This window comes from Loxodonta africana, chromosome 25 (assembly GCF_030014295.1).
Source record: "Loxodonta africana isolate mLoxAfr1 chromosome 25, mLoxAfr1.hap2, whole genome shotgun sequence".
In the NCBI taxonomy this organism is placed as follows: Eukaryota; Metazoa; Chordata; class Mammalia; order Proboscidea; family Elephantidae; genus Loxodonta; species Loxodonta africana.
This window is the reverse complement of record NC_087366.1, coordinates 65,790,731-65,796,226: the sequence shown is the minus strand read 5'-3', so window position 1 is coordinate 65,796,226 and position 5,496 is coordinate 65,790,731. Positions and strand designations below refer to the sequence as shown.

The following is a 5,496-nucleotide window of genomic DNA, read 5'->3' as shown; positions in this document are numbered from 1 at the left end:
CCCTAACCCTAACCCTAACCCTAACCCTAACCCTAACCCTAACCCTAACCCTAACCCTAACCCTAACCCTAACCCTAACCCTAACCCTAACCCTAACCCTAACCCTAACCCTAACCCTAACCCTAACCCTAACCCTAACCCTAACCCTAACCCTAACCCTAACCCTAACCCTAACCCTAACCCTAACCCTAACCCTAACCCTAACCCTAACCCTAACCCTAACCCTAACCCTAACCCTAACCCTAACCCTAACCCTAACCCTAACCCTAACCCTAACCCTAACCCTAACCCTAACCCTAACCCTAACCCTAACCCTAACCCTAACCCTAACCCTAACCCTAACCCTAACCCTAACCCTAACCCTAACCCTAACCCTAACCCTAACCCTAACCCTAACCCTAACCCTAACCCTAACCCTAACCCTAACCCTAACCCTAACCCTAACCCTAACCCTAACCCTAACCCTAACCCTACCAACCCTAACCCTAACCCTAACCCTAACCCTAACCCTAACCCTAACCCTAACCCTAACCCTAACCCTAACCCTAACCCTAACCCTAACCCTAACCCTAACCCTAACCCTAACCCTAACCCTAACCCTAACCCTAACCCTAACCCTAACCCTAACCCTAACCCTAACCCTAACCCTAACCCTAACCCTAACCCTAACCCTAACCCTAACCCTAACCCTAACCCTAACCCTAACCCTAACCCTAACCCTAACCCTAACCCTAACCCTAACCCTAACCCTAACCCTAACCCTAACCCTAACCCTAACCCTAACCTAACCCTAACCCTAACCCTAACCCTAACCCTAACCCTAACCCTAACCCTAACCCTAACCCTAACCCTAACCCTAACCCTAACCCTAACCCTAACCCTAACCCTAACCCTAACCCTAACCCTAACCCTAACCCTAACCCTAACCCTAACCCTAACCCTAACCCTAACCCTAACCCTAACCCTAACCCTAACCCTAACCCTAACCCTAACCCTAACCCTAACCCTAACCCTAACCCTAACCCTAACCCTAACCCTAACCCTAACCCTAACCCTAACCCTAACCCTAACCCTAACCCTAACCCTAACCCTAACCCTAACCCTAACCCTAACCCTAACCCTAACCCTAACCCTAACCCTAACCCTAACCCTAACCCTAACCCTAACCCTAACCCTAACCCTAACCCTAACCCTAACCCTAACCCTAACCCTAACCCTAACCCTAACCCTAACCCTAACCCTAACCCTAACCCTAACCCTAACCCTAACCCTAACCCTAACCCTAACCCTAACCCTAACCCTAACCCTAACCCTAACCCTAACCCTAACCCTAACCCTAACCCTAACCCTAACCCTAACCCTAACCCTAACCCTAACCCTAACCCTAACCCTAACCCTAACCCTAACCCTAACCCTAACCCTAACCCTAACCCTAACCCTAACCCTAACCCTAACCCTAACCCTAACCCTAACCCTAACCCTAACCCTAACCCTAACCCTAACCCTAACCCTAACCCTAACCCTAACCCTAACCCTAACCCTAACCCTAACCCTAACCCTAACCCTAACCCTAACCCTAACCCTAACCCTAACCCTAACCCTAACCCTAACCCTAACCCTAACCCTAACCCTAACCCTAACCCTAACCCTAACCCTAACCCTAACCCTAACCCTAACCCTAACCCTAACCCTAACCCTAACCCTAACCCTAACCCTAACCCTAACCCTAACCCTAACCCTAACCCTAACCCTAACCCTAACCCTAACCCTAACCCTAACCCTAACCCTAACCCTAACCCTAACCCTAACCCTAACCCTAACCCTAACCCTAACCCTAACCCTAACCCTAACCCTAACCCTAACCCTAACCCTAACCCTAACCCTAACCCTAACCCTAACCCTAACCCTAACCCTAACCCTAACCCTAACCCTAACCCTAACCCTAACCCTAACCCTAACCCTAACCCTAACCCTAACCCTAACCCTAACCCTAACCCTAACCCTAACCCTAACCCTAACCCTAACCCTAACCCTAACCCTAACCCTAACCCTAACCCTAACCCTAACCCTAACCCTAACCCTAACCCTAACCCTAACCCTAACCCTAACCCTAACCCTAACCCTAACCCTAACCCTAACCCTAACCCTAACCCTAACCCTAACCCTAACCCTAACCCTAACCCTAACCCTAACCCTAACCCTAACCCTAACCCTAACCCTAACCCTAACCCTAACCCTAACCCTAACCCTAACCCTAACCCTAACCCTAACCCTAACCCTAACCCTAACCCTAACCCTAACCCTAACCCTAACCCTAACCCTAACCCTAACCCTAACCCTAACCCTAACCCTAACCCTAACCCTAACCCTAACCCTAACCCTAACCCTAACCCTAACCCTAACCCTAACCCTAACCCTAACCCTAACCCTAACCCTAACCCTAACCCTAACCCTAACCCTAACCCTAACCCTAACCCTAACCCTAACCCTAACCCTAACCCTAACCCTAACCCTAACCCTAACCCTAACCCTAACCCTAACCCTAACCCTAACCCTAACCCTAACCCTAACCCTAACCCTAACCCTAACCCTAACCCTAACCCTAACCCTAACCCTAACCCTAACCCTAACCCTAACCCTAACCCTAACCCTAACCCTAACCCTAACCCTAACCCTAACCCTAACCCTAACCCTAACCCTAACCCTAACCCTAACCCTAACCCTAACCCTAACCCTAACCCTAACCCTAACCCTAACCCTAACCCTAACCCTAACCCTAACCCTAACCCTAACCCTAACCCTAACCCTAACCCTAACCCTAACCCTAACCCTAACCCTAACCCTAACCCTAACCCTAACCCTAACCCTAACCCTAACCCTAACCCTAACCCTAACCCTAACCCTAACCCTAACCCTAACCCTAACCCTAACCCTAACCCTAACCCTAACCCTAACCCTAACCCTAACCCTAACCCTAACCCTAACCCTAACCCTAACCCTAACCCTAACCCTAACCCTAACCCTAACCCTAACCCTAACCCTAACCCTAACCCTAACCCTAACCCTAACCCTAACCCTAACCCTAACCCTAACCCTAACCCTAACCCTAACCCTAACCCTAACCCTAACCCTAACCCTAACCCTAACCCTAACCCTAACCCTAACCCTAACCCTAACCCTAACCCTAACCCTAACCCTAACCCTAACCCTAACCCTAACCCTAACCCTAACCCTAACCCTAACCCTAACCCTAACCCTAACCCTAACCCTAACCCTAACCCTAACCCTAACCCTAACCCTAACCCTAACCCTAACCCTAACCCTAACCCTAACCCTAACCCTAACCCTAACCCTAACCCTAACCCTAACCCTAACCCTAACCCTAACCCTAACCCTAACCCTAACCCTAACCCTAACCCTAACCCTAACCCTAACCCTAACCCTAACCCTAACCCTAACCCTAACCCTAACCCTAACCCTAACCCTAACCCTAACCCTAACCCTAACCCTAACCCTAACCCTAACCCTAACCCTAACCCTAACCCTAACCCTAACCCTAACCCTAACCCTAACCCTAACCCTAACCCTAACCCTAACCCTAACCCTAACCCTAACCCTAACCCTAACCCTAACCCTAACCCTAACCCTAACCCTAACCCTAACCCTAACCCTAACCCTAACCCTAACCCTAACCCTAACCCTAACCCTAACCCTAACCCTAACCCTAACCCTAACCCTAACCCTAACCCTAACCCTAACCCTAACCCTAACCCTAACCCTAACCCTAACCCTAACCCTAACCCTAACCCTAACCCTAACCCTAACCCTAACCCTAACCCTAACCCTAACCCTAACCCTAACCCTAACCCTAACCCTAACCCTAACCCTAACCCTAACCCTAACCCTAACCCTAACCCTAACCCTAACCCTAACCCTAACCCTAACCCTAACCCTAACCCTAACCCTAACCCTAACCCTAACCCTAACCCTAACCCTAACCCTAACCCTAACCCTAACCCTAACCCTAACCCTAACCCTAACCCTAACCCTAACCCTAACCCTAACCCTAACCCTAACCCTAACCCTAACCCTAACCCTAACCCTAACCCTAACCCTAACCCTAACCCTAACCCTAACCCTAACCCTAACCCTAACCCTAACCCTAACCCTAACCCTAACCCTAACCCTAACCCTAACCCTAACCCTAACCCTAACCCTAACCCTAACCCTAACCCTAACCCTAACCCTAACCCTAACCCTAACCCTAACCCTAACCCTAACCCTAACCCTAACCCTAACCCTAACCCTAACCCTAACCCTAACCCTAACCCTAACCCTAACCCTAACCCTAACCCTAACCCTAACCCTAACCCTAACCCTAACCCTAACCCTAACCCTAACCCTAACCCTAACCCTAACCCTAACCCTAACCCTAACCCTAACCCTAACCCTAACCCTAACCCTAACCCTAACCCTAACCCTAACCCTAACCCTAACCCTAACCCTAACCCTAACCCTAACCCTAACCCTAACCCTAACCCTAACCCTAACCCTAACCCTAACCCTAACCCTAACCCTAACCCTAACCCTAACCCTAACCCTAACCCTAACCCTAACCCTAACCCTAACCCTAACCCTAACCCTAACCCTAACCCTAACCCTAACCCTAACCCTAACCCTAACCCTAACCCTAACCCTAACCCTAACCCTAACCCTAACCCTAACCCTAACCCTAACCCTAACCCTAACCCTAACCCTAACCCTAACCCTAACCCTAACCCTAACCCTAACCCTAACCCTAACCCTAACCCTAACCCTAACCCTAACCCTAACCCTAACCCTAACCCTAACCCTAACCCTAACCCTAACCCTAACCCTAACCCTAACCCTAACCCTAACCCTAACCCTAACCCTAACCCTAACCCTAACCCTAACCCTAACCCTAACCCTAACCCTAACCCTAACCCTAACCCTAACCCTAACCCTAACCCTAACCCTAACCCTAACCCTAACCCTAACCCTAACCCTAACCCTAACCCTAACCCTAACCCTAACCCTAACCCTAACCCTAACCCTAACCCTAACCCTAACCCTAACCCTAACCCTAACCCTAACCCTAACCCTAACCCTAACCCTAACCCTAACCCTAACCCTAACCCTAACCCTAACCCTAACCCTAACCCTAACCCTAACCCTAACCCTAACCCTAACCCTAACCCTAACCCTAACCCTAACCCTAACCCTAACCCTAACCCTAACCCTAACCCTAACCCTAACCCTAACCCTAACCCTAACCCTAACCCTAACCCTAACCCTAACCCTAACCCTAACCCTAACCCTAACCCTAACCCTAACCCTAACCCTAACCCTAACCCTAACCCTAACCCTAACCCTAACCCTAACCCTAACCCTAACCCTAACCCTAACCCTAACCCTAACCCTAACCCTAACCCTAACCCTAACCCTAACCCTAACCCTAACCCTAACCCTAACCCT

General features: G+C 50.0%; 1 long non-coding RNA gene across 1 annotated transcript in view; it reads right to left on the bottom strand.

The window, feature by feature from the left end:
• Window positions 1-362: 362 nt before the first annotated feature.
• The window catches only part of LOC135228676 (uncharacterized), a 7,039-nt gene continuing 1,905 nt past the window's right edge, over window positions 363-5,496 (bottom strand). Inside the window, exon 3 of the long non-coding RNA XR_010319459.1 lies at window positions 363-440. This is a non-coding gene — a long non-coding RNA (uncharacterized LOC135228676). The remainder of the gene's footprint in view (window positions 441-5,496) is intronic.